Genomic DNA, 15,271 nt, shown 5'->3' on the forward strand with positions numbered 1-15,271 from the left:
GATTATTTACAATGAATATGATTATGCCCACCTTAAAAGATTTCGTACACGGTACATAAGTAATTTGAAATTTAGGGTCTACTTTATAATGATTACCGCCAAATTATTAATAGATATTTTGGCAAAAGGTTAGGATATATATGGAGTCAAGTTGGACTTGACCGACCTGGAGTTGAGAATTGAGACTGAGTAGCTCAAGCATAGGGCCTCTAAGGTCACCCAAAGATCGGCCCAATTCATCTTAATTAAAACATGACATAGCCTATTTAGGCTCAAAGATTAACAGACTATATATGTTTTTAAAAAACCCCATTCTAGGATTAAGTATTACCGAGTTTCTTCTTCTTCTTCTTAATTCTAAAGAGCAATGTTGCATGGCTAGAATTAACGCAAAAGGAAGTACTAAAAAAGTAAGGGTGTAAATTCGTGTTCGTGGGTCGGGTTCGTGTCGTGTCGAGCCATAAGTACTTTGCTATATGGGTTGACCCAAACCCAACCTTTTTAGTAAACGTGTCAAGAATCATCAACCCTAACCCGACCCGTTTATTAAACAGGTTAATCCAACCCTACATGTTTAACTTGTTTAATTAATAAGTCATGTAAAAGTTAATACAAATAACCTGTTTAATAATCTGTTTGATTAATAGGTCATACATGACCTAAATAATCTATTATTAATTTCTATATATCTAAAATTAAAATACAATTACAACCATAAATATAGTAATAAACATATAATTACAACAAAAAATTAAGCAATATTAACAAAATTTAATATATTTATTATCTAAACGGGTCAAACAGGTCAAATGGATTCACATGTTGAACACGAATATGATCCGTTTATTAAACGGGTCAGTCGTGTTGACCCGAATATGACTTGAACCCATTTAGCCTCAACCCATGACCTATTTATAAATGGGTTAGTCGTGTCAGGTTCGCGGGTAGTGTTAGATTTTGCCACCCCTATAAAAAAGAGTGGAAGAAAGAAGAAGAAAAACCCCAGTAGCACTTGGTCAATGTTTCAAGCCAAATCCTCCATTGCATTTAGACCGCGTTTGGTTCTTTGTGATATATGATGCACATAACAATCACATTACCGTAATGAAAATATTATGGTGTTTGGTTTGTTTATTTCTACAAAAAATTACAGTAACGTAAAATTACTAAAACATTGACATTAAATTACCATAAATTATTATAACGTAATTACCTTATTAAGCAATTGTAATTGAAAAACCTTAGATTACCTACTTAGGGATGGTCAAAATTCGGCAATAATGAATACCCAACTCAACCCAATAGGCGGAGGTTTTTTCTTTGTGCCCAAACTTGACTGGTTGGGTACGGGTATTACCCAACTTGTGTGTGTGCGCGTGTGTGTGTGTGTGTGTGTGTATCAACAAAATAAATATAACATATTTTTCCCTTTTGACAAAACCCCAAAAAAAAAAATTATAAATAAATAAAGGGTAAGCTACATAAATAGTCTCTATCTTTTACATCATATATCAATTTCATCCCTAACCTTTCAATTCTATTAATTTGGTCTCTAAACCTTTCAATGAAATGTCAATTTGATCACAGACATTATCCCTTAAATGGAAAAATCTGACATGTCAAATGGAAAAAATAAAAAATTGATTTAACTGTCATATCAACTACCAACCGTGCAATTATCAAAAAAAAAATAATAATAATAAATACCAACTATGCAGCTTATATTTAAAAAAACAAAACAAAGTTCACACCTAAGTTTAAGTTTGGGGGAAAAAACAAAATCCCTAACTTTCTTATATTAATCTTGCCAATTTGTTAGTAGCAGTGTTTAGAAGTGTAGATTGGGTTGGCCACATGCTGGTCCATGTTTTATGGTTTTAAACATGGGTTTGTTCTGGTTTTGCAAAGTGAGAGAGAGAAAGTTAGGGGAAAAACCAAATCCCTAGCAATGGATTTTGAATGAGAAACATGTAAGAAAGTTATGCAAATTTTTGTTTTAGTTGCATTGTGATGAGAGAGAGAGAGAGAGAGAGAGAGAGAGAGAGAGAGAGAGAGAGAGAGAGAGAGAGAGAGAGAGAGAGAGAGAGAGAGAGTAATTTGGCAAGAGAGAGAGAAAGTTAGAGATTTCGATTTTTTCCCAAACTTTAACTCACATGAAAACTTTGGTTTTTTTTTTTTTTAATATGACATGGCTGCACAATTGGCAATTGATGTGGTAGGTAAATCAATTTTTTATTTTTCTATTTGACAAGTCAAATTTTTCTTTCCAAATGACATGAGCCAAATTTATACAACACTAAAAAAATATGGATCAAATTGACACAATTGAAAAATTATGGACAAAATTAACATATAGTGTAGAGGATATGGACCATTTATATAATTTACCCATAAATAAATAAAAACTCTAATCTATTATCCTCACCTACGCATGAGAGAGGTATAGAGTGGTAGAGGGCATATAGCAATCTTTCCATATTAATGTCTTACATAACTAGTAAGAGAGAAAAAATCGGATTCAATAGGGAAGTAAGTTACAAGAATTGGTAAGGCTTCCTTTGTGGCGAAAACTTTCTTCTTGACCCTTTTAAGTTTCAATTTTTGTCATTTCAGTTCTCTAAATTTCAGTTTTATCATTTAATCCTCTAAGTTTCAAATTTTCAATTTAGTATTCTGTTACCCTTCAATTAAGTGCTACTGTTAACTAAGCCAAAACGACACCATTTTTTACCTTTTTTTTTTCGTAATTTAAAAAAAAATTAAAAATTAAAAATAAAATAAAATAAAAAATTAAAAATAAAAAAAAATAAAAAATAAAAAAGGGTAAAATATCATTTTCGTCCCTAAACTATTACAAAAGTTCGTTTTTCGTCCCTAAACTTTCAAAAGTTCATTTTTCGTCCCTGAACTATCACAAAAGTTCATTTTTCGTCCCTAAACTTTCAAAAGTTCTATTTTCGTCCCTAAACTTTTCCAAATGTATTGATTTTCGTCCCTCTCACACTGTCAAAGCCACGTCAGCACTCCGTCAAACGGAGGGACCAAAATCAATACGTTTGGAAAAGTTTAGGGACGAAAATAGAACTTTTGAAAGTTTAGGGACGAAAAACGAATTTTTGTGATAGTTTAAGGATGAAAATGATATTTTACCCTAAAAAAAAAAAAAAAAAAAAAGGGAACGACGTCATTCCCCTACCCTGAAAATCAAAACAAAAAACCCAACCGACACCCTCACCCTCTAGCCTCACTGATTTCTGAGAAAACAGTTGACAAAATAGTGAGAGATCGAGAGGGGTAAAGGGAGAGGAAGAGATCGGAGGAAAGGGTGAGACCGGAGGAAAGCAACACCTGATAGAGCATAAGTGCACAGCATCGATCAGCAGAATATGCTAAAAAGACAGACATCATCAGAACATGGAGTCCTCTAGGCATATGCAATTCAGTTTTATTATTCCTTAATGAGCCATCATCTTTGCTGTGCTAACCAACCCCAGAACTGTAAAAGAGAGTTCAAGTTGGACATACACTAGGACGAGAAGTGTTACCATTAAATATTCATAAAATTGTATGAAAAAGAAACTGAATTATGCACAGTTTTCTCATTAAAGCCAAAAAGGATCATCTTTTGAAGTTGGAAGTCCATCTTGTGTAGTTTTTTTTTTTTTTTTTAAAGAACTCCAATTGTTGAGAAAATTTCCTAATCTTGAAAAAATGAGTCCTAAATTTAAACTTACAGTGTTATTCACATTTGGTACTTCTGCAACTAAAATAACGCTTCTCGTGTCATATCTTCCTCTTTCAAAGTGGCCAGTCTAGCATTTTCATGGTCCCGTGTAAAAGTATTTCACCCTCTCCTCTGATCTCTCCCGCTCCCTTTCCCCCTCTCGATCTCTCACTATTTTGTCAATTGGTCTAGAGGGTGAGGGTATCGGTGGGGTGGGGTTTTTGGTTTTGATTTTCGGGGCAGGAGAACGACGTTGTTCAAAAAAAATTTTTTTTTTAATAACAGTTTTCCATTTTGTTTTAATTACGAAATTTAAAAAATAAATAAATAATAAAGCCCAAAACGGTGTCATTTAGGCTTAGTTAACAGCAGCACTTAACCAAAGGATAATAGAATATTAAATTGACAAAATTTGAAATTTAAATGACTAAAATAACAAAACTGAAATTTAGATGACTAAAATGACAAAAATTGACACTTAAAAAGATTAGTTTTGGATTTTAGCCATTTAAATATGAAATTAGGACAGTGATTTAATAATTTCAAATGGTGGTAGCTGGTTTAGCTTGCATTGATTTCGTATTCAAAGATTATATTAATCTCCTTCTGTAATCCAAATAAAAAAAAAAAAAAGAACAATCATAATTGAAATCTAAAAAAAAAAATGATAAATAAAGAAAATAGGCCAAGGAAACAGAGTGACCCGGTTCCCTTTTTTTTTTTTTTTTTTTTTTTTTTTTTTTTAACTGTAATTTAATTTTTTTTGACTTGCTACTGACTAAGTACTGAGATTACGTTAGGGTTTGTGTATTCCTTGAAGCTCAAGTCCTCACACTAGGATCTCTTCCCTCTACTCAGCTAAGAGACCAATTCATTTAAAATTTGTCGAGTCTAAAAAAAATTTAAAAAAAGATAGAAAATTGTGAAAGCACAAAAATAAAAAATAAAACCTTGTAGTTCACCTTAAAATCAAATAAGAAAACCCTAGTTGTTCTTCTTCATCATGATGATCAGAACCTCCTTTCTCCTCCGTGCCGTCAGTCACGATGACTTCGGTTTTGTCGCAACCGCATCATCAGCAATTGCAAATTACTCCACCGTTCCTTACATGCCTTCAAAATAAATCAAAATTCTCAGTTCTTTATCATCATCAGAACCTCTTCCGTCCCGTCACGATGGTTTCAGGAAAGAGGGAAACCAATTTGTCACAACAGCATTAGCATCATGATCATACTGCAGAGGAGGACTTGGAATGTACTAGCCTTGACTTGGAAAACTTTGAAAACGATATTTGTTTGAGGTCTATGATCCTGCACATGATACCTGGTCCATCTTGCCAGGGCCCCCATTCCCCATGTTCTAGTCGGTGAGACTAGATGGCGTGTGCATGCTGTTATGGGAAGGAGGGTTTTCTTCTTAGCTAGTCACAGGGGATGCTATCCCTTCTCTTTACATCGGTGGAGAAGTGAGTATCTTTACTCTTTTGATCTCGATAGGAGTGAATGGAATGATGGCATAAAACTCCCTTTCTACCCTTTTACTCACCACAAAAAAAAAAAAAAAAGTGTTTGTGGATTGGATCGCAACAGCTTTCAGGTAGTTGCAATGAAAGTCCCTGAAGAAATTAAAAAAAAAAACGTCTTTAGAGGAAGAAGAAGAAGAAGGCTTCAAAATGTCAGCAGATAAACGAGGATTCTTATATACCCTCCAATAAAATCGTCAATGGTGAAGTTTATCTTCCCCACAAGGATGTGCCTTTCGTTTGTCATCCACCCGGTCATAATACCTCAGCACGCCTGATTCACTTGGGGAATCAAATCTTTTGTCGTGTAATCACTAGCATGGCTCATGAATTCATGATTCACATGTGTTCTGAATCTTTGTGAAAACTAATTTGGGAAAAATGATTTCATTGCATTAATCAGAATTACAAAGCTAATCTATATATACTCTGATACACACTGAAACACGCCACTAACTCTAACTAACTCCCACGAATTGTGCTAACTAAACACCAACAGTTCTTGGCACGTGTATTACTAACAATAGTTGGCACATGTGAACATATATACAATATTCTAACTAAAACTACAAGTCGTATATAGCAACTAACTACATGTCTTGTTCTGCTCTACTACACTTGGACTTCCCCTGTTGCTCTGTTCTTCCACATTTTGATTTCCCCTGTTTTCTGCGTGTATGAGCTTATCTGAATCAATTGATTCTTTGACAATAGCTTCAGCTTGACCAGATGGCTTCTTCTTTTGATACTTCCCCTCAAGATGGACTGGGGGCAAATGAATATTGATCAGTCCCATCTTGGAAATGAGCTCTGAGAAGTGATTAAAACTCAAAGCCTTAGTTAGCACATCAGCCAATTGGCAATGAGTCCTGACATGAATTAACTTTATCACCTTAGCCAACACCTTATCCCTGACCACATGACAGTCAATTTCTATATGTTTGGTTCTTTCATGAAATACTGGATTGGAACTAATGTGGAGAGCAGACTGACTATCACAAAAGAGTAAAGCTTCTCTGTCATGCCTTACTTGAATATCTTTTAGAAGATAAAGAATCCATACCACTTCACATGTAGCTACTGCCATTGCTCTATATTCAGCTTCTGCTGAAGATCGTGAAACAGTGGACTGTTTCTTGGATTTCCAAGAAATTAAGGACTCACCAATGAAGATGCAATATCCAGTCACTGATCTTCGTGTGTCTGGACATGCGGCCCAATCTGAATCAGTAAAGCTTTTCACATGCAACTCTGAGGCAGCTGAAAAGAACACTCCCTTCCCTGGTTCATTCTTCAAATATTGCAAGACTCTATAGGCTACTTCAAGGTGTGGTTTTCTAGGCTTAGACATAAACTGACTCAAATTATGAACAACATAAGTGATGTCAGGTCTAGTGATTGTCAAATATAGCAACCTCCCCACTAATCTTCTGTACTTGTTGGGATCATTGAGCAAATCACCATCATACTTGCTCAACTTAAGATTCTGCTCCATTGGGACCTTAGAAGGTTTACAACCAAGCATACCAGCATCACTTGGTACTTCCAAAGCATACTTCCTTTGACAAAGAGCTATACCCTTATCAGTCCTTGCAACTTCTAAACCAAGGAAAAACTTTAAATCTCCTAAATCCTTGAGCTTGAACTTTTGATCCAATAAAACCTTGAATTGATCAACCTTGTCCTTGTCATTGCTAGCAATTAATACATCATCCACATAGACTAATAAAGCAATAAAGGACTCATCTTGCTGTCTAGTAAACAATGAGTAGTCTGCTTTGGACTGCACAAAGCCTAATTGAATCAAGGCTTCAGAGAACTTGGAGAACCATTGTCGAGATGCTTGCTTCAAGCCATAAAGTGATTTGTTTAAATTGCAAACAACCCCCCCCCCCCTTGCTATGGAAGCCAGGTGGAAGAGCCATATAAACATCCTCAAGCAAATCGCCATGAAGAAAGGCGTTGTTAACATCAAGTTGGCTCAAAAACCAGCCTTTCACAGTAGCCACAGCCAACAAACACTTCATAGAAACCATTTTTGCAACAGGACTAAAGGTCTCAATATAATCCAAGCCTTCTTTTTGAGTAAACCCCTTTGCAACCAACCGAGCCTTGTACCTCTCCACAGAGCCATCAGACCTATACTTAACCCGGTAGACCCACTTACAACCAATGGCCTTTTTGTTGGGTGGAAGAGGAGTAAGAGTCCAAATGTGATTAGCCTCCAATGCTGCAATTTCAGCATCCATGGTAGCTTGCCACTTGGGGTCAGACACAGCTTGAGAATAGTATTGTGGTTCAACAATAGAAAAAATAGAACAACAAAAGGATTTATAGGATGGGGACAAGTGATCATAAGAAAGAAAAGAAGAAAGAGGATGAGATGTACCTGACTGAGGCAAATTAGGAGTAGGAACTAAGGTTACCTGACTGCAATGGTAAGCTTGAAGATAAGATGGAGGTTTAGAAACTCTATTAGACCTTCTAAGATGAGGGTTAGGAATCAAAGGCTCATCTGGAGCCTCAGGCAGATCCTAAGGAAGATCTTCATCATCATCGTGATGAATATCAATAATGGTGTCATCAGAAATGTTATGGGAAGAAGCTGAAGGAAGGGAAGAGCAAAAAGAAGGTGGAATGGGGTTCATGACAGGAAGTGGAATAAGAGCAGCAGAAGAAGAAGCAGCATCAACCACAGAAAAAGGAAAAACCGTCTCATGAAAAACTATATCCCTAGACACAAGAACAATGTGAGATAAGAGATCAAAGACCTTATAACCCTTGATATTATAGGGATATCCAATAAAAACACACTTCTTTGCTCTAGGAGAGAACTTGGAAGACTTAGGACCAGTTGTGGAAGCAAAACATAGACAACCAAAAGTCCTAAGATGGGAATAAGAAGGAACCTTCCCAAACAAAAGTTCAGATGGAGTTTTATGTTATGAAAGAGGAGAGGGCAGTCTGTTAATGAGATAGATTGCAGTGAGCACACAATCACCCCAAAAATAAAGAGGCAGATTGGACAGAATTTGTAAAGCTCTAGCAGTAGATAAAATGTGTTGATGTTTTCTCTCCACAACAGAATTTTGTTCTGGCGTATAAATACAACTAGTTTGATGAATTATGCCCTTATCTAAATAAAAATCAGAAAGCTTAAACTCAAGAGCATTATCAGACCTAAAACATTTGATCTTGACATTGAATTGAGTGAAAACCATGTTATAAAAGGAAACAATCAAGGCTTTGACCTCAGATTTTTCTTTCATGAGAAAAAGCCAAGTTGCCCTAGTGGCATCATCAACCAAAAGTAAGAAAATATCTATGACCAGCTGAGGTGGGAACAGAAAATGGACCCCATACATCCATATGCACTAAATTAAAAGAAGAATCACACATTTTATTATTAAAAGGAAAGGGTAATCGTTTCTGTTTTGCCAATGGACAAACAGTACATTGTTTAGTACAACAGTTTTGCAAGAAAGGAAAAATGTTGCTCAAAGATTGAAGCTTAACTTCGGAGGGATGGCCTAGTCTAGAATGCCACAAAGAATACAGATTATTGTGAGCATTATTAGAAGAAAAAGCAGTAAAAGAACTAATATTGTGCTTGGACAAGAAATCAACAAGGGAACTAGAAGCTGATAATAAGCTTGACTGTTGCAGCAAGTACAAACCATCAGACATTTAGCCCACTCCAATCGTGCTTCAGTTGGTAAGGTCCTATATAAAGCAATAAGCAGAAAGGAAAACCAGACAAAGAGATTGTGTTTTAGTCATGGAACTGACAGATAAAAGGTTAAAAGAAAAGGATGGTACACACAGGACATTAGTGAGGGTTATATGTGAAGAAAGTTGGATAGTGCCAACATGTGTGGCAACAGCTGATTCCCCATTAGGCAATTGTACCATAGAATGTGAAATAGCAGTAATTGAAGTTAATAAACTCACAGAACAGACTATGTGGTCAATAGCCCTAGTATCAATAACCCAAGTCTCCATATTGTAAGCCTTACTATTAACAAACTGAGAGAGAAGACAGAATGTTTGAAGTTGAAGGACATACCTGCCACTGTGTTGTTGGGGAAACCCACAGTATTGGCCATGTGGTACTCCTACCCTGTAGTATGTTGCTGAGATGGCCGTGGTAATGCACCAATCAGGGCCAGCAGCTATTGGTACTGATCTGTGGTGAAGGAAGGAGCAGGAGTATTAGCAGCTACATGACCAGGTACACCTTCTTGAGGAGTCATTGCCATATGATTGTGAGGTTTATCTGGGGTAGGAAAAGAGACCAAATGAGCCATGGACTTGTTCTTGGTTTTGTGACCTGGTGGAAATCCATGAAGCTTGTAACATTTGTCAATGGTATGGCCTAGCTTGCCACAATGAGTACACATCGGTCTATCTTTGCCTTTGCCATTAGAACCGGCATTAGTGAAATTCTGATTCTTGATGGCCAAAGCAGTAGATTCAACCCTTGTACCCATGCTAACACTCCTTTGCATCTCCTCTTGAATCAACAAAGAATGCACCTTGTTAACAGAAGGTAAAGGATCCATTAGTAGAATCTGAGTTCTGACTTGAGAAAAGGAATCATTAAGTCCCATGAGGAACTTCATCACTGATTCTTTGGCTTGGAGAGCTGTGAGCCTTTGGTTCACATTGCACTAACATTTGCCACAAGTGCATAAGGGAAAAGGGCTGAGACTTTGCAACTAATCCCACAGAACCTTCAATTATGTGAAGAAATTAGTGATTGAAACTTCGCCTTGATGAAGCTCTAAGATTTGCTTCTGCAAATTGAAGATCTTTGGTCCATTTTTGTGACAAAAAGTGTCCCTCAAATCATTCCAAATTCCAAAGCAGTTTCCCTATAGACAATGCTAGCCTGAAGTCTTGGAGAGACTGAATTGATTATCCAAGTCCCTACCATACTATCTACACGAATCCAGGCTTGGATTGCAGATGGAGAATCTACAATGGGAGATGACAAAGTGATAGAGCCATCTATGAAGCCAAGCTTATTCTTAGCAATGAGAGATTTCCTAACAGACCAAGCCCAAGCAGGGTAGTTTTCTCCACCGATTAGAGGTTGAGAAACAAGAACAGCACCAGGATTTTCCCCATGGTGTAAGAACAAAGGATCATTCACATTTGATGAATCCTATGTGGAAGAGTGAGTTTCAAAGGCTGAAGCAATAGTTGTAGCAGTGACAACCATGGAAGGATCTTCAAAGCTTGTGAAGAAGAAGAGAGTTCTTGAAGAAAAAACGAAGAAGAAGGTTCCCAAATCTGTTAAAAGAAAAAAAAAACCCTAGGTTTTGCGCTCTAATACCATGTGAAAACTAATTTGGGAAAAATGATTTCATTGCATTAATCAGAATTACAAAGCTAATCTATATATACTCTGATACACACTGAAACACGCCACTAACTCTAATTAACTCCCACGAATTGTGCTAACTAAACACTAACAGTTCTTGGCACGTGAATTACTAACAATAGTTGGCACATGTGAACATATATACAATATTCTAACTAAAACTACAAGTCGTATATAGCAACTAACTACATGTCATGTTCTACTCTGCTACACTTGGACTTCCTCTGTTGCTCTGTTCTTCCACATTTTGATTTCCCCTGTTTTCTGCGTGTATGAACTTATCTGAATCAATTGATTCTTTAACAATAGCTTCAGCTTGACCAAATGGCTTCTTCTTTTGATAATCTTATGATTTTCTAGATATTGATTTTCTTGATTTTCTGGATACTCATAAACATCTGGAAGAGGTGAATAAACGTTTTATTAGCATCGAAATTTTTCAGGCCCTCCCGAAGACATACAGAAAGAGTGGCACTAGATTCTTCCATGCAAAGTATATGTATTCCACCCATTATGAGATCAAAACCTCCTTCATATTGTACCGGCAAATCCTTGGCTGATTCCCTCTTGGCCCACTATGTATATCTTTCATACCTTACCTCTCTTTGCTCTTTTTCTTGAATATTTGTCTTTCCTCTTCCCTCTTTTCTTCATAGCATACCAATAATTCACAGGGACAAAATAAGGTAGGAAACTCACCACATCAACTCACCTATCTCTTCCTTATTTTGGGGTTTTATAGTTGCTCCCAATCTTTACAATTTGTTTGGGAGTTCATAAAGGAGGGGAAAGAGTAAATTGTAAAGGGGAAATGAATAGATTGGAAAAAAATGTATTTAGGTAATGGAATAGAAAGAAAAAAGAAACTAATGGAATGAAATTAATTAATTAATTTTGTTTGAAAGTTTTACAATAAAGGAATGAATATAAGTAAAGAAAAGTTGCTACTTTGAAAAGTTAGAGAAATAATACAAAATGAATACATAAATACTACTTAAATTTGTAAAGTTGTGATTTCCAACTATTTTGTGTTGGCTTTAATTCCGTACCAAATTTTATTGTAATTTCTTCAATCTTTTTCCCTGTATGTATGTGGGTTTAATTGTAAGGGATGAGTGTAAGAGATCGGTGAAAAATCAAGCTTCAAAAGATAAACAAATGGATTTTGCGACTATCTCACGAGAAGCAACCCACGAAAGAGTCACAGGTAGAGCACATGATTAGAAGATGAAGAGTCATGCCAGGCTGGATTTTTTGCGACTGTCTCATAGGTAAGCCCAACCCGTGAAGGACTCGCGAAACTCTCTGTTTAGCAAAAAGTTATGTTTTACTTTACCAAGTCTTTACCCACACTATATATACCATCATTACTCACAAAGTGTAAATGAGTGCTTTTTAGAGAAAAAGCCCTAAAAAATACACTTGAGAGTAAAGATTGCTATACCCACAATCATCTACATATTTCCTTGTGGCTTTCCTCAACTCTTACCTTTCTATCTCTAGATCCTTGAGAATTTGATAGCCCAAACACTTACCACAGCCATACTAAGTGTTAAAGAGAGATTTTGGTGCTGCTAAGAAGCATTGGAATGAGTCATTCATTGGCGGATGCAATAAGGCTGAATTGCGGGATCTAGAAAGTTAGAGAAGACAAGGCTCTGAGAAGTCAGTTGGTAGCAGGAGCTTGGAAGGCTCAAGTACATGGGGCAGACTAGGCTTGGAGGGTCTTTTGTTATTTATGTACTCCAACTTTATTCTCTAGTGGATCGATTTCAACTTGGAGGGTCGCAAAGAGGTTTTTCACCGAATTCTTCGGTTTCTTCTTTGATAACACATCTCAGTGTCATCTTGTATTTGCATCTCTCTTTCTTACTCTTTAAGCTTTCATTTTATTGTTGATGATGGATGAATATGGCTTAGGGTAGCTTTATCGGTTTATTGCACTTATTTATACTTGTTCCACACTTAGTCTAAGTTAGAGTAAAAGCAATCTAGCTGTAATTTTTAATTAGGGGTCTAAACAACCTCTTGTGTTATAACACAAATTCGAGCTTTCAAAATTAATGGGCAAAATTTAGATACAATTCGCTTGGTAATGTTACTTAGGTGCCCTTTTAAAAATTTGTCATTTGCTCTGTCTAGTTACTAACAGAGCAAAAATGGATGATGTTAACATTGTTTGCTCTATTAATTAACTAAATAGGTGGCTAATTTTTAAAATGGGTACTTAAGGAACGTTATTAAGATTCTATATCTAAGTTTTGGGAATTTGATGTGTGGTGTCTAAAATAGTAGTTAGCTAGAATAGAAAAAGTAGGTTATTATTCCAAAATATGGAGAAAATTTTATGTAAGCTGACGCCATTACTCTAAGTCTCTAACTAATTAATTGGATGCTTATTCCATTATGTCTACTCTTCTTTTTTTTTCTTTTTTTGTAGTCCATTCTCAGTCCATCAAATACAATCTTTTGGCTAATATTACAAACAAACAAGTTTATTTGTGATATGAGAACTGTTCAAATTATTTGGCAAAATGAGGAGAAAAGCAAATTTCGGCAACACCATTGCCGAAATTCTAAGAAAAAAGTATGAGAGAGAAGAGAAAGGATGTGATGGAGGGAGAGAGAGAAAATTGAATTTTGGCAATTACATTACCCAAATTCCTGCCCAAATTCCAAAGCTGCCTAGATGAGGTACCCAAAGGAGGAGTGGCCAAAAGGAAAAAAGCAATTGTGGCCACTAAGTTGCCGAAATTTTAGGGGAGGGAAAAAAAATTAATAGGAACTATTGTGGCAGTTGGTGAAAATCAAAGGGGGAAAAAAAAGAATTGTGGCAATAGAGTTACCGAAATCAAACAACTTAAAAATTATTCTTATTCTTTGCCATATAAAGATTCTTATTCTGTGCTAACATGTGAATATGTTGCAAAACCTATTCATGCATGCCGAAGAGAGAAAATTAGGGAAGAAAAAGATGATTGATGTGCTTATACACTGTAAAAACAAAAAACAAAAAACAAAAACAAAAAAAAACAAAAAATAAAAACAAAAACAAAACAAAGAAACAGATATTCTTTGCATGATTTGCCTAGTGAAACAAAGAAATAAGATTCTTGTGTTTGATTCTTTGTAGAGATTTTTTCCCGACACATTAACAAAACAAAAGTAAAAGTGAATATGTGTTTATAGTTAAAGTAATTTGTTTGTATCAGAGTATTGTCCCATCTTGGTCTTTGTTGTGTTGTATTTGATCAATTGGCGTATTCAATTATACAATTTAAAATCTAAGAATTTAACTTATATGGAACTTGCATCCTATTTAAACAGCACTAATGTTACTAAAGTTTCCACAGTTCTTATTCTCCACTCTTTTTCCCCTAAAAATTCTATCAACCTTCTTCTCCACTCTTATTCCTCTTATAATTCTATCAACCATTTTCAATTCATGCATGTTATACATTCAACAAACAACTATAAGGAACAACATTTTCAAATATTTATCCATTCTTTATCTCTTACAAAGTGAGTTACATCTCTTAAGTAGTTACTTTTCTTTTTATAATATTCATGTTGATATGTTTTAGGGACATGGCTAAGCATGAAAATCTTATTTTTGTATTATGTGTTTTGCACCATGAACTGATTTGTATGATATGTTTCAAATTATTTGTCCATGAATTCTAGTCTAAGATTTCATATAGCAAAAATATATTTCAAAATTGGCATCAATTTTCCTTAAAAAAAATACTTACTTTGTTAGCCTATAATTAATATTTATGATTCAAGAAAACCAAAAAAAAAAAAAAAAAAAGCTAGTATATGCACATAAATCAAAAATCTAAGTTTTAGGTTTAATAATAATAACGAAAATTGTACAATAATAGAAACATTTATCTATTATCGCATGGATGCATGAGAATACTATAATCTATCTTGTTTTTGAAGAAGCAAAATGAAGAGCCACATAAAATAATTCACCTAACCCATAACAAAACCTTCTAACCGTTAGGGATATGGTAAGTTACTTAAAAAAGAGGAAACAAAAAATAATTTTAACTACTATGATGAACAATAATAAACTGTCACTGAACAAATCCTTTTTAATAGAATTCCCTCAACTTTAGCTATTTAAATATTAAATATTTAATGGATTACCTTCTTGTATTGCATTTTAATGGTTGTGTAGTGTTAATATATTAATACTTGTAAAATGTCTTCCCCCCTAGATCGAGGGTTTTACATGGAGTCGCCACTTATTTAATTTAAAAGGGAAAATAAGAAAACCTCTAATAAAAAATAATACTTCTTTTGTATTAATGTATATTGCAATTTACATCAAATTTGTAACAAAAATTTACAATGCTTTTTTGTCCTAGATACAATCTAAAAAAGTAAATTACATTGCTTTATTCCCTAGTTACAATCTAAAAAAATGTAAAATTACAAGAGCATAGTCTATAACCCTTGATCTTGGTTCGGAGGCTAATTTACGAGATGGGAAGGGATTAAGCACCCATCTCGCCCGGTAAAACCGGTCTCCTAGGTTAAGGTGGCCAATGTCATGTCATGTCAAACAAATACAAACAATATGTCATATAAACATGGTAATTTGTAGAAATTGTAAACAAATATGTGCTAA

The sequence above is a fragment of the Quercus suber genome, unplaced genomic scaffold (genome assembly GCF_002906115.3).
Source record: "Quercus suber isolate HL8 unplaced genomic scaffold, Cork oak 2.0 scaffold_25, whole genome shotgun sequence".
Classification (NCBI taxonomy): Eukaryota; Viridiplantae; Streptophyta; class Magnoliopsida; order Fagales; family Fagaceae; genus Quercus; species Quercus suber.